Source organism: Crotalus tigris, unplaced genomic scaffold, assembly GCF_016545835.1.
Source record: "Crotalus tigris isolate CLP2741 ecotype Arizona unplaced genomic scaffold, ASM1654583v1 scf7180000017947.1575755, whole genome shotgun sequence".
Lineage (NCBI taxonomy): Eukaryota > Metazoa > Chordata > Lepidosauria > Squamata > Viperidae > Crotalus > Crotalus tigris.
The window spans coordinates 1316083-1330536 of record NW_024096739.1 but is presented as its reverse complement, the minus strand read 5'-3'; the positions used below and the strand labels follow the sequence as shown (position 1 = coordinate 1330536).

The 14454-nt window shown below is 40.5% G+C and overlaps 1 protein-coding gene across 2 annotated transcripts in view; it reads left to right on the top strand.

The window, feature by feature from the left end:
* The first annotated feature begins 351 nt into the window (after positions 1-351).
* The window catches only part of RIPOR3 (RIPOR family member 3), a 120787-nt gene continuing 106684 nt past the window's right edge, over positions 352-14454 (top strand). Inside the window, exon 1 of one of the 2 annotated variants that reach the window (XM_039345259.1) lies at positions 352-892. The gene's annotated coding sequence lies outside the window, so the exon portion shown is untranslated. Of the gene's footprint in view, positions 893-1057; positions 1297-14454 lie in introns of those variants that run through there. The other variant, XM_039345260.1, reaches the window with a different exon arrangement.

Sequence of the window (14454 nt, the reverse complement as noted above, 5' to 3'; positions counted from 1 at the left end):
ATGCCAGGGAAGGTAGTTTGCTCCTTCTCCCTCTCCTCCAACTTGGAGTTGACACTAGAGCAGCAGAAGACCGAGATCACACAAGTTTTGTAAAAGGACACTAATGCTGGCTGGACAAAATTCTCCTGGGCAAATGAGAACTTTTCCAATCACCCTCTCCCACACTAACTGGAACCCAGGTCTTTTCAGGGCAACAGATTTCCCACATTCACCCTCCTGATGTCCTGTGCAGGTACATGGGAGCCCATCCAGTGCGCAAACAGCTTCGACCAGCTCCCCTCACTTGTCAATCTAGTCTTCCTTTCTCCCTCTGCCAGGGTGTGCTTCTCCCTGGGGATGGCTGGTTGGCTAGCAGCTTCGGGGAGATGGCCTCGCTACAGCGGCAGCGGAGGAAGGTTGGACGTGTACCTCCGCTCCTCGGTCGCCTAAAACAGGTTTTACGTGAGGGAGCCTCCGTGTTTTCCCAGCCCCCTCCCCCGCGAGCCTAAGAGGGGGTCGAGGAGGAGAAGGAGCAACCGGAGCGGAGCAGAGGCGGCGGCGGCGGGCAGAGGAGTCTTGTCTCCGGCCTCTGCTGCACGCGCCTTCCAGGAAAAGGCGCCTGGTTCGGGCGAGAAGCTGCAAGGGCTCGATAAGCTGGCCGCTATCGGGACGTCGCAGGCAGCAGAGCACAGCAAGGAGGAGCTGCGGGGGAAGCGAGCGAGTCGCGGGCACATCTCCAAAGCCAGCCGGGAAGGAGGGACGGAGACAACCCAGAGGGAGGGCGTGGAGACCCGGGCTCCCCTCCAGCCGTGCTGGAAGCCGCTTGTGCGCTCGGTGGCGTCGCTGTCCAGGAGGACGGGAAAGCTGCTCGTCCCCCCCCCCCCCGGGCGCCGCTTCTGGAGATGTAGCAAAGGTAGGAGGGGGAGGGGAGGGGAGCCGGCGGGGAAAGGTGAAACGGTGCATCTGGGAAGGAGAGGAGGGCGGAGTTCAAGTCTGCCGGAGCCGGTGCCTTACCTGGAAGTTGGGGGGGGGGAGGGGGTTGAATTGATCCAGGTCAAGATAAACTGGCTTAAGATCCCAGACTTTTAGATGAAGGGAGGTGTTTGGAGGAGAGAGATTGGAAAGGAGTCCAGCTAGCTTTTGGAGACAACTCTAACTCTGCTTTTAGACTGCTTTCTCCCCTGGAAAAATGGCTCCAAATTTCAGCACCTCAATGGGATCATCTGAGCTAGCCATAGGGACTGACCAGGAAAAAAAACAACAACAACGCCATAAATTAGCCTTTCTTGCTGAATGAGAATCTAGTGAGAGACTGAGGTAAAGGGGGGGGGGGTCGTAAACTCCGCGTTTCATTGGAAAAAAACAACAACTGCCAACATGGAAATGCCATTATAGCAATTTATACCGAGGCTATGCTTGGAAACTGTATACAGTTCTGGTCACCACATGTCAGACATGATGCTATAGATGGGGAAGGATGCCAGCAGAGCCAATTAGAAGGATGCTGGATGATTAGAGTGGCTCCCCTTCATAAAGATTAAAAGGACTGGCTTTTCAGAATAGCTTGGATGGAAAACAAGGAAGGGAAGCTATTTAGCAGCTTATAAAAGGGTGCTTAGGTGATATGGAAAATGTTTCTAGAGCCAAGTTCTTCTTCCTCACAATGTGAGAACCTGGGGCATCACTAGAAACTCAGGACTGAAAGCAAAAAAGAAGGAATTCTTTGCACAACCTAAATTTAACTGTGAAATTTGCTATCATCAGATGTGGAGGTGGATATTAATTTAGATGGTTCTAAAAAAGAACAGAAAACATTTGTGGAAAACAGGCTGGTAGACTTGATGATTGTTTAATACCTACAGAATGAGGAGCATCGGGGCTAATATCAGCTAGTAGGAAGGGAGCAAAGATGGAAAAGGGCCACGGGCCCATCTTCTTCTGGGCTGCACTTGGTTGGAAACTAAACAATGTCAAACGTTGGACTTTCTTATATTCTTTATATTCTTACATTCTGGTCACTTGAAAATTTACACTTGGACCAACAAAAACTGTTTCACTGCTTTTGCTACTCAGGCTTCAGACACAAACCTCCAACAAGTAAGCTGAGCTAAACTCTTCCATAAACTCATTTCCAAGTAAATATGCTGGAGACCTCATGGCTTCCCACTTCATACTAAGCCTGAAAGTGTATTGACTTGAGGGAGTGCAGAGGACTGTTCTGGAAATCACAGAAAAGTCATTATTAGGAGTATGCTTAAAATAGACTGTTGGGTCATATTTATTTTGCTTCATGTCAGGAATCTTTATTATTCACCCCTTTAAAAGATGAAAAACCAAAGCTAATTACAGATGGGATCCAGTGGCAAACCAGTGTATTTCTACGCCAAAGTATTTTCCACTGAGTTCATGAGTATTTGTTGTTAGGTCAATGAGTAAAGGATTGCAGCAGCAATACAGAATAAGGACATGTAATGGCGGTTCCAACATCATGTTTAATCAGCATTGTGCTAACTATGATTTGTTGAAAATACTGCATGTCAGGAGCGAAAGAACATGGCCAAACATGAAGGTCTAATTAAACTGATTTATAGCTGAATATGCCTATGTACAGGAATCTTGTTAACTAACAGTTAGCACTTGATTGAGGTATGTATGTATGTATGTATGTATGTATGTATGTATGTGTTTATAAAATTTATAGGCTGTCCATCTTGCCTGAAGGTTAGATAAGGGTCAACAGAATTCAAGGAGAAGTTGGAGTTAATTTGCTTATGGCTGCATAGGGATTCTAGACTGATCCCTCTTTTAACTCCACCCCCAAGTTCTGGCACCCCTTCTACACTACACTTGCTTAGCTTCACCTAACATGCTAAGCCACAACAATATTGGACTCACCTGGATTTGGTTTCCTCAAACCCACACTAGATTAAATTGGAGTTGAAAGCTTGGTGGTTTGGCATTGTCTTAATATATTGTGTGAAATAGGCTATTCATTTGGTTGGGTAAAACATTTCATATAAACATCAGGATTTGCAGGATGAATCATAACAGGTAAGATGGCAGATATGTCATTGTTATCAAAGCCCAACCCCTTTGAGGGCATGGCTTGGATTGCAACATTACATCTGCCATCTTAATAATAATAATAATAATAATAATAATAATAATAATAATAATAATAATAATAAAGTTGGAAGGGACCTTGGAGGTCATCTAGTCCAACCCCTGCTCAGGCAGGAAACCCTATACCATTTTGGACAAATGGCTGTCCAGTTTCTTCTTAAAAACTTCCTGTATTGGAGCATTTACCGTTTCTGGAGGCAGGTTGTTCCACTAGTTAATTGTTCTAATTGTCAGGAAGTTTCTCCTTAGTTCTTGTCAGTTTTGATTCCTCCCTACAATCATTTTTATATGTAAACACAGCAGTTGTGCTCTGGGTTTGGGGGAGGGTGTTGTTATGGCTTAATGATACTGAATAGACTTAGCTAATGCAACTAAGGAAATGTGCAGAGATGTCAGTCGATGAACCAGCCCACAAAGGTAGATCAGGGATATACCTGTTCTGTCCCAGCCTATAGCTGTCCTTGTTAAAGGCACAAGGACCAAACCCCTGTTGATAAAATAGGCTGGAGACTTTAAAACAAAACAAACCCCTATTAATATGGGTGACAAACCTGCCAAATAGTCCAAAACACAAACAGCAAAACTCAATCCAAATGAAGGAAATAGTCCACAGGAAACATGATGTAAACAGAAGAGTAATCACAAGCAAGACGAACAGACCAGGATCCAAAGAAGTACTTTGCAAACGGTTGCCTTCAGCAACCAGCACCGCCCACACCTCCTCTTTTTATACAGCAGTCCCAAGGCGTTGCCTCTCAGTGCCTTCTCCTTTTACTCTGGAGTTGCCGTATTGACTGCTGCTGATTTACTCTCGCTAATTGACGACGTGTGCGTGCATCCATTAGCATGTCCATCAGGTGTGAGTCCTCCGAGTCTGACTCATTCTCCTCACACAGCTGAGCTTCATCAGGAACACGACTGGAGGGCCCAGGCTCTGCATCAAACCGTGAGTTCTGCAATTCATCAGAGCCTCCCTCTGCCCCTGATGGCCCTTCAAATGCCTCCTCCACCTCCTCTTCAGATTCCTCAGACTCAGCTGTTGGGAGCACAGGCTGGCACGGAATCACAACAATACCATTCTGTTATTTTTAGCTAATATATCACATGGAAATTGTCAGGCTTGCTGGCAAAACCTGGCAAAATTTTTCAGATAGCCAGCTCAACTCAGGATGGTTTGACTAGTCTTTAGGTCTGAATTCAGCTTAAGGCCCTTTGACATACAAGATGCTTGGTTAGATAGATTGTGGATTAGGAAGAAGTTACAAAAATAGCCGACCAACAGCTGGCTGGGGGATTATGACAATTGAAATTGAACACAATGGCTGGGTTTGCACAAAGCATTATAACTGAAAGACTGGGAAATCTATTTTTCAGTATGTTATGGAAACTCAATCGTTGTCTTAGCTGTTGAATGACTTTAATGAATGACCAAGCTATGACTTTAAGTATTAATATGACTTTTTTTTTCATATGGATATAGCATCTTACTTTTGGTCTCCTGGAGTTAGAGGTGTGCATATTAGGATAGGATAGAATAGGATAGGATAGGATAGGATAGGATAGGATAGGATAGGATAGGATAGAATAGAATAGAATAGAATAGAATAGAATAGAATAGAATAGAATAGAGCTGGAAGGGACCTTGGAGGTCTTCTAGTCTAGCCCCCTGCTTGAGCAGGAGAACCTATACCATTTCAGACAAGTGACTGTCTAATCTCTTCTTAAAAACCTCCAGTGATGGAGTGCCCATGATTTCTGAAGGCAAGTTGTTCCACTGGTTAACTGTCCTCACTGACCAAAGAGAGAAGCAACCTGGGAATTTTCTCCTTAATTCTAGATCGCTTCTCTCTTTGGTCAGTTTCCAACCATTGTTTCTTGTTCTGCCCTCTGGTGCTTTGGTGAATTGTTTGACCCTCTCTTCTTTATGGCAGCCCCTCAAATACTGAAATACTGCTATCATGTCACTCCTGTTTTTTCTTTTCTTTAGACTAGCCAAACCCAAGTCCTGCAGCTGTTCTTCATATGTTTTAGTCTCCAAGCCTTTGATCATTTTAATTGCTCTTCTTTGCACTTTTTCCAAGGTCTCAACATCTTTTTTTGTGATATGGTGACCAAAAATGGCTGCAGTATTCTAGGCGTGATCTTACTAGGGTTTTATAAAGCGGTACTAATACTTCACGTGTTCTTGATTCTATGCCTCTGTTTATACAACCCAGGATTGTATTAGCTTTTTTGGCTGCTGCTTACTCATAGTCAAGTGATCGTCTACTAGGACTCCAAGGTCCCTCTCACAGTTACTGTTTTTGAGCCAGGTCTTGCCTAATCTGTACTTAAACCTTCGATTTTTCCTGCCTAAATGTAAAACTTTGCTTTTCTCCACATTAAAACTCATTTTGTTAGATAGGGCCCATTGTTCAAGTTTGTCAAGAACTTTTTGGATCCTGAGCTTGTCTTCTGGGATGTTGGCTATTCCTGCCAGTTTAGTGTCATCTGCAAATTTGATAAGCTCCCCTTCTATTTCCTCATCTAAGTCATTAATGAAGATATTGAAGAGTACTGGGCCTAAGACGGAGCCTTGTGGTACCCCACTGCTTACTTCTCTCCATATGGATGTAGTACCGTTGAGCATTACCGTAAATGCTGGCATATAAGACGACTTCCGCAAGCGCTGAAATCGGCGCCAAAGACGGGGGTCGTCTTATACGCCGAGTCGTCTTATACACCGGAAATACTGGTAGTTTCCGGCGTATAAGACGACGTTCTAGGAATGCGGCCCGGCTATAAAGACGGGGGTCGTCTTATACGCCGGGTCGCCTAATACGCCAGCATATACGGTACTTGCTGAATACGGTTTGTCAGCCAGCTACAGATTCATCTTATGGTGTTGTATCCCACCTTTTTCTAGCTTACTAAGCAGCAGGTTGTGGTCTACTTTGTCAAATGCCTTACTGAAGTCTAAGTATACTATATCCACAGCATTTAGTCACTTTATCAAAGAATGAAATGGGATTGGTTTGGCATGATCTGTTTTTGACAAACCTGTGCTGGCTATTGGTTATAAATTTGTTTGCTTCTAGTTGTTCGCAGATCTGTTTTTTGATTATCTTTTCCAGGATCTTCCCAGATATTGATGTTAGACCAGTGGTTCTCAACCTTTTTAATGCCACGACCCCAACTGGTCATAAGTCGAGGATTACTCAACCGGTCGTAAGTTGAGGATTACTCAACTGGTGCAGCACCGTTTGCAGAATGGGACTTTTGGTGGGCTCAGCAGGGCAGAGACAGCCTGGACAATTCCTATTGGCTTTTGAAAGCCAATAGAATTAGACTCTATTCAAGAGAGTCTATTCTATTGGCTTTCAAAAGCCAATAGAATAAAAGGGAGTAGCACAGCTCAGGAAAAGGGGAAAAAATGGCGGACTGTGTTGTTTGGCGACCCCCGTGAAATGGTCGTTCGACCCCAAATGGGGTCCCGACCCACAGGTTGAGAACCACTGTGTTAGACTGATTGGTCTGGAGTTTTCTGGGTCTGTTTTTTTCCCTTTCTTGAAGATGGGAACCACATCAGCCCTTTTCCAATCCTTAGGTACTTCCCCGGTGCTTTTGAAAGATATGGTGCAATGGTTCTGAGATAACATCTGCCAGCTCTTTCAGATTTCTGGGATGTAATCTGTCGGGTCCCGGTGATTTATATTCGTCAAGGTTGGATAGGTGTTCTCTTACAATTTTTTTGCTTATTTTAATTTTTGTTTCTAGTTTGTCTTTTGCAGCAATTATGTTGGGCTATAATTTCTTTTTGTGTGAAGACTGATCCAGAGAATGAGTTAAGCAGCTCTGCTTTCTCCCTAATGCCTGTTACTCCCTTGCCATCTTCTCTCTTTAGTGGACCTACACTTTCCTTGACTTTTTATTGTTATTAATATGCTGAAGAAACTTTTTTTATTGTCCTTGATTTCTGTTGCAAGTCTTTGTTCATTCTGAGCCTTTGCTTTCCTGACTTCATCTTTGCATGTTCTGGCTGTCTGCTGATAATCAGCCTTAGTTATGTGTCCCTCTTTCCATTTTTTGTACTTGTCCTTTTTGTCTTTCAGTTTGTCAGAGAGATCTTTGTGCAGCCATGCTGGTTTCTTCTTGAATTTCTTGTTTTTCTTTTTCAGTGGTATTGTGCTGGACTGGGCTTTTATGACAGCATTTTTCAGAGTTTCCCACACTTCTTGCACGTTGTTTTCCCCTTTTGGATTTTTGTCCATGGAATCTTTCCTAGGTTCTCTCTGAGTTTGTTAAAATCAGCTTTTTTGAAGTTTAAGACTCTGATTGGATTATTTTTTATTGTTTGTGTTTGCATTATATTGAATTTCAGCATGATGTCAATTTCATCCAAGGTTCTGGCGATTTCAATTCCCTCTATCACTTCTTCTCGATTAGTAAGGATTAGGTCCAGTATAGCTTTACTTTTAGTTTGCTCCTCAACCTTTTGGATTATAAAGTTGTTGGCTAGGTTGATTAAGAATCTGTTTGATCTCCCACTTATTGCAGACTTTGTCTCCCAGTTGATATCTGGATAGTTGAAGTCACACAATATTGTATTGTGTGAATTCAGTCACTTGGAGAACAACAGAATGAACAACGCTGAAATATATATCTTTCTATATCTTTTCACACTCTTCCCACCTGAACTATTGCAATAATGGCAATGTGGTTGGTGGAAGTAGGCAGCCCTGATAGGTCACACAGAGGGTATCTGAACATTGTATGCAAGAAGACGGAAATCAAGTACAGAGAAAAGCATAAGTAAATACGGAGATACCTCCATAGCAGTTTGCTTCAGAATGATTTTTCTGAGGGAGAAACGACTCCTAAAAGGGGAGAGGTGAACTTTCAGGGGAGAAAGACAACTTGCAAATGCAGATGTTTATCCTGGGGTGGGGGCAGAAGAGATTTAGCCCTGAACCCACCATCTCTGCTAAACATGGAAGTTGTAGAGAAGGGGGAAAGAAAGGAATTTTCTCAGCACAGCAATAATGCCTTGTTGGTATATATATATATATATATATATATATATATATATATATATATATATATATATATATATATATATATTATAATAGGAACAGTTCAGTCCCATTACTTGGGAGGTCCAGGATATAGCCTTGTTTCTTATTTAAGGAGCAATTCCTTTATTTAGTATTAATTATAGTGTTCCTTTTTTCTCCGCGTGGCAAGAACAGTTTATTCTGATAAATGAAGTGGATAGTAATCACCAAATACTTATCCATCTTAAATGTGTTAGTCTTTAGGGTGTCATATGACTTGCTGTTGTTAAAAAAAATGACACAAATCATTTATCAGTTTCTTTCCTGGTTTTACATTTAGCTTGGATTTCTTCAGATGATGACTGTACAAGCTTCAGTCCTTTAATCTAATTTTCTTCTAGCTGCAAACGAAAAAGAGTCTAGCATCTGGGGTCTCCAACATGGCACCTGCTAACCTGTCCCTTGTCCCCTGCCAATTCCCTATCCTGCTTAATTTTATTTATGCTTAATTCTTAGAAGCAAAATGGGAAACTAACATGTTGCAAAGCAAAGCGTCTGTGAGAGTTAGTTCTTACACTGGCAGTGAGAAACAGTGGCATAGCAAATCTCATGCCTATGAAAACAAGGACACATGGAGATGGGTGTCCAAAGGATGTGGAAAGAAAACTGGCAGGAAGGAAAATGACCTGGAAGTAGGTTTAGACTGTCTCCTTCTACGGTACAGGACTTTCTTGGAATTGCAGCACAGCAGTTATGGCTGTGTGTTTTCTTGTGTTTTTGCGGATGAAGCAGTGAGATAACCTGCACCATTATGTTATGATGCAAACAAGGATGCTCTTGTACATCTATCAAAGGTTGACATGCAGGTAAATAAAGGGAGGGTTTGCACTGTAGTATTGCTGCATTTGTTTAACAATTTTTCCATCAATATGGCTAGCTATTACCTAAAATCCAAAAGGCATTATATGAAAATGAAAGGGTGAGTGACTGAAGGCTGGTGTTTGGCTGCCTTCTTGTACCTGACTGTTTTGTCATTGGCTACATCTGGCCTGGCAACCATTTTGTGAGAGTACTTATAACTCTAATGTCCAGAAATGTCTACTGCTCTAGAAAGGTTGGAGAACCTTAGTGTAACTATTAGAATGACTGCCTCATACTTTACTTCTACTTCGGATCACATCTTTGCTATGTCCCATTTTCGGCACCACAGTTCAGAGAATTTGGAACAGGCCAAGGGGAGATTAATGAGGAACAATCTATCAAGAATGATGGAAGCTGCTAGAGATGTTTAGCCTTGGGAAAGGATGACTGAGAACTTGTTTAGCTATCAGAAAGGACACCTTGTAGATGTAGAATTCTGGTCAAACTATGTTCTCCATCATTACAGAAAACAGAGTATCAAATAATGGATTCAGTTTCCAATTTTATGTTAGAAAAAAACTTCCTAACAGTAAGAACAGTTTAATGATGGAACCAATTATCCAGTGAGATAATGGTCCAAAGGTTAAATTACCCCACTGCATCTTTAATTTGCATTTCTTCACTGAGCAGAGCATTGGATTTGGGGGCACGAATAGCCCTTTCCAATTCTATGATTCTATGCCATCTGTTTCTGTTTTAGTGACATAGCTGTAAACAGAGAAAACAATAAATTAGCCTCAAGAACTGCAGGTAGAATGACAGCCTAGAACTCTGTGGCTCTGTAATTTTCTCTCTCAGTCCAGCTCCTATTTGTCACACAGAGGAAACCATTGAGGCAAAATATAGCAATACGCATTCTAGTAAGTTTGCTGTTCCAAAGTGGAGAACAGCGTGGGAGGGTAGTATGATCAGCCGTCCCTCGGTATGGTGGAAAAAGAGAACCTCCTGCATCATTTTGAACAGCAAGGATCAAAATTTCATTGGGGATCATCCCAGAGTAACATGGTGTTGGATGTTCTGCTGTGGACTTTGGTGCTTGTTCAAATACTTTGGGCTCTCTGTTTTCATTCTCTCATATTACTAGATTGGGGAGCACATTAATATATAGAAAGTTGCATACATCCCAATGATTAATTAAAGGCTGTCTACTGGTGAGTTGTGGTGAAGTTTGGATGACAGCATGAATTCAGAAAGGAGACTGAGTTCAAGCAAAGAGAAGCTGCTAATGCCTGCCATAATTGACTTGTTCCTAGAAAGTTTCTTATTCTTGACACAGAATCTGAGGGAATGCAAGGTGATCTCATGTAGTTGTGGAGGAAAGTTGGAAATTTAAAGAGTTCCTAGATTTAGTCACTCTTTATTATTTGGAACCTTTTCTTCAGAGCTAGATGAACCTACGTTATCATTCACAAAAAGAGCAACTGACTAGATCATTTTTTAAATCTTGCATTGATGACAGAACAGAATCCTCTAGAACACATGAATCTGGGCAAGGAGCTTGGCTGACATAGTCCTACTGAGAATATCTATGTACTGTAGCTACTGTAGACTGAATTGTTTCAGCTGTTTTTTTCTCATCCCACAAAGTTCATTCCTCTCTGCACTGATGATGTTACGCAGTCTGGTAATGGAATGTCTGCAAAAAAACAACCAAGCATAGAAAACCACAAGGGCCCTCAAAGTATACATTGTTGTCATGATGTATGCAACTGTCTTTCAGCATCTTGCTACTATTTCTTACACTTCTAGTATTTGCTGTGTAATGTCAGTACAAGATTCTTATAAAAATGTTAATTTTTAAAAAATAGTTGAATATATCATCATCATCACCATACACAGACTCAATATAGTTGTGGTTGTATAACGAAGAAAACCTTACATACATTATAGTGATGAAGATAACTTAAATGGAACAAGGAAGGAAGGAAGGAAGGAAAGAAGGAAGGAAAGAAGGAAGGAAGGAAGGAAGGAAGGAAGGAAGGAAGGAAGGAAGGAAGGAAGGAGAAGTCAAGTCAAGTCAAGTCCAACCAAATATAGTGGCCATTTAGTATCAATATAGGATTAACAACACAGAAGCTTTTTATTAAGATTGCACTTGTAGAAACACATGGGTTTCCTTCGTGGTGCTGGGATAGGAAAGATCCCCACCAGGAGATGAATCTGACAGGAATCTTCTTTGTACCTAACCCTTTTCCTAGGCTATCACTATGACTTTTCCTCTGTGCTCATTGCACCAGCTAGACATAAAGCAGGAACTGACCTGTATCCTGCCTTGTCACCATTCTTGAACCTTTGACACAAATATTCCAGATGAAAGTGTTCAGTTCTAGAGCTATTTATTTTCTTGTTTAAACCTATTAAACAAAGGACTTATTTTCCTGTTTAACATAATTATTAGAATATTGAGCTCTTTTACATAGAGAAGAAGTTGGCAGTCTTCTCAAGCACAAAATACTATTTTTATCAAATCATCTCATAGATAATTTTAAAATGTTTTTAGTTTTTTAAGAAACCAAGTCACCCCTGTGGTCTGAGTTGAGCTCATATGAGAATACTGTTATTACAAGATGTTTGTTTGTTTGTTTATTTATTTATTTGATAGATAGATTCACACCCTCTTTCCAATCTAAAATTGTTACTATGTAGATGATTCCTAATATTTTTAAATTTTAAAAGAATGGTTCAGGATGTCAGATATAAAGAATTAGGATAACATCTGTGCAGGTCAAAAAAATTATGCTGGGATCTAATATCCCATTAGAAAGATGGTCTTCAAACATGTTTTTATTATTTTTATGAACCTCTGAATGTTTTTTTTTTTTTGCCTATAGGCTTTTGTGAACTATACTGATGGAATGACTTGCATAGACAAGCACACATCTATTGTGGAATGACAGAAAAGCTTAAATTAGAAAAAAGAAACACTTTCGTTGCTATGTTAAGTAATTAGGAGACCTGCCCAGTAATCCAGGAACATACTAGTAAATCCTGATCTATTTCTGCCATCTTAGTGTTTATCTCAAACAGAAACTTTTGCAGTATGGGATAAATTTATATGCATCAATTACAAGCTGTTTACATTACTGTTACTTTATAGCATTATATAACTCTTTACTTTAACATATTTATGAGGTCTTGGATCAGAGCTCACTACATTTTATTGGGGAAAGTTTTTCCCCTTTTTTATCTTAAAATAGCATTTTTGATAAGCATGGGAAAAATAAAGCCTAACTGAATGTTTTAGTGAGATGTGTGAACTTAACTTCAGGGTATTTCAAATAGGTCATTCATGTGCTGTTAAGATATTAACCCTTGCCTTTTTGCTTTCTTATAACATGTCTTTATATATATAAACTGGACTTGGAAGTGTAGTGTTCAAAGGAACATTTAGAATTTTTCTTTTCTAAGGAACAGAGCGAGCAAATAATGAAAACATAATAACAAGTGAGCCAAAGGAAATGTACTAAAACTTTAACACTGCAAGTCTTGAATTAGTATTGCAATGGAAAGTAAAAAATGTATATCTATAAACAGTGTTCAACATATTAGAAATGCATACACACAGAGAGAGAAGAGCCTAATTAAGGGGAAAAAACACTTCTATTTAGCCCTACATGTGGAGAAAAAGTGGTTTGGGCTTCAATTACAGTTGGGTCCACCATTTTGACTTTTTTGACTCCCTGTAGATACTTGCTTCTATTTCAGTAACAGGAATCATGGAGAGTTAAAAATGTAGTTTGCATTTTTGTAGTTCCAAAAAAGCAGATGGCAACATAATATTTCAATGGTCCAATAAGTCCTTTTTCATTCCTTTTAATAAAATAACACAAACAGTAAAATACTAGCATCTCTTTGGGTTTCTGTAGTAATGGAGTCCTGCATTGTGCACTGGGTTGGACTAGATGATCTCCAGGATCCATTCTATTCTCTGGTGAGAAATATTTGGACAATCTCTTCTGCAGTGTTCTGTCTGGGAAGTCTCCCTGAAAGGATTGGCAACATTTCTGGAGGAAATCAAGATTTATTTGTCAGTTGGCAACCAACACCAATTTTAATTAAACCACAGTCTAAATCTTAGTTTTATTCACATGAGAAATAATACCCCCTATTTTTCCTTCAATTTCTTTTTTTCAATTTTATCGTTGTTCTGCTACTGTTTGATAAATGTTGCAGAAAAACAGAGGAGAATTGCTTCATTTGTTAGTTGCATAAGTCTTTTGGAAAACTTCCATTCCTCAGTTTTACCAATAGAAAAAGTCTATTTCTATGAGGGTAGTGAATACAAATATTTGTGGCCATTATGATAATAATATATAGTTAAACAGTGGTTTAACTATATATCATGGTTTGTTGCAATATGTAAACAGCTCAATATGTGAATCCAGTAACGGATCATAATAGGAGAAATTTTCCTCCAGTTGCAACAGGAATTTGCTGTGCATCATTAGGATATTTTTAATGCACCTGGGGAACGTAACTGGCATTTCCTTTTCCTTTTTACAGGATTTTGATGGATGGATGTGCTGGGAATAGAATTTGAGATATGAGCTTTGGGTATAGTAAACTCTGCTTCTCACAATCACCTCCCAGAATGTTTGACATTTGTTTAGCCAGTTCTCCAATGGCTTGTACTGAGCAAAGATTCAGGACAAGAAAATAACATATTTGAATATAATTACTCAGGAGTTTGCTTGGTAAATTCCATATAGGGAAGGCTGGAAAAAGATCTGCATACGGTATCATGCATGTCTGCAGTGTCTGCTTAATGTATTACAGACATGACTTTAGCAAAAATTTGAGGGGAAGTAGATTGGCAGAATGTCAGGCAATTATTTGGCCTAGCCTGAACTTTGGAATGAAAAGTATATGATATTTCATGAAGAAAGAACCTTTAAATAAGGACCAGTTTGAGAGGCAAAGCCCTTTCTTTTAACCTGTGGGTTGCATCGCACTCGTGTGGGAGGCACCAAGGGGCTTCCAGGTTGAAAGATTTAGCCAGTAACATCACTGTTGCCCAGGGCACACCAGTTGGGGGCTCCTTTCATGTCCCCAGCAGGAGCGGAAGTAAAGGACAGGAACTCACTGTGCCCTACAGCAGCACTTGGTCTCAAACATGAGCTTGCTTCTTGTCAAGCTAGCATCCCAACCACATGAGTCACCATGCTCCTGCCTAGGGATAGTGGACAATCTATTGGACATGTTGACTGCCTTGCCCCATTGGAATATCTAAATCCAGCTACTGAGATAACACACAAGATGGGAATTACTTGATCTTTTCGAGAAGGCAAGGTTGTACTTGGAGACTTTAGTACCAGAGTTAGGAAAATCCATTTTCTGATGTGCTGTTCGCTTCAAATACATTTCCCTTGTCAATTAACTTTCCACAAGCTGATTTTTT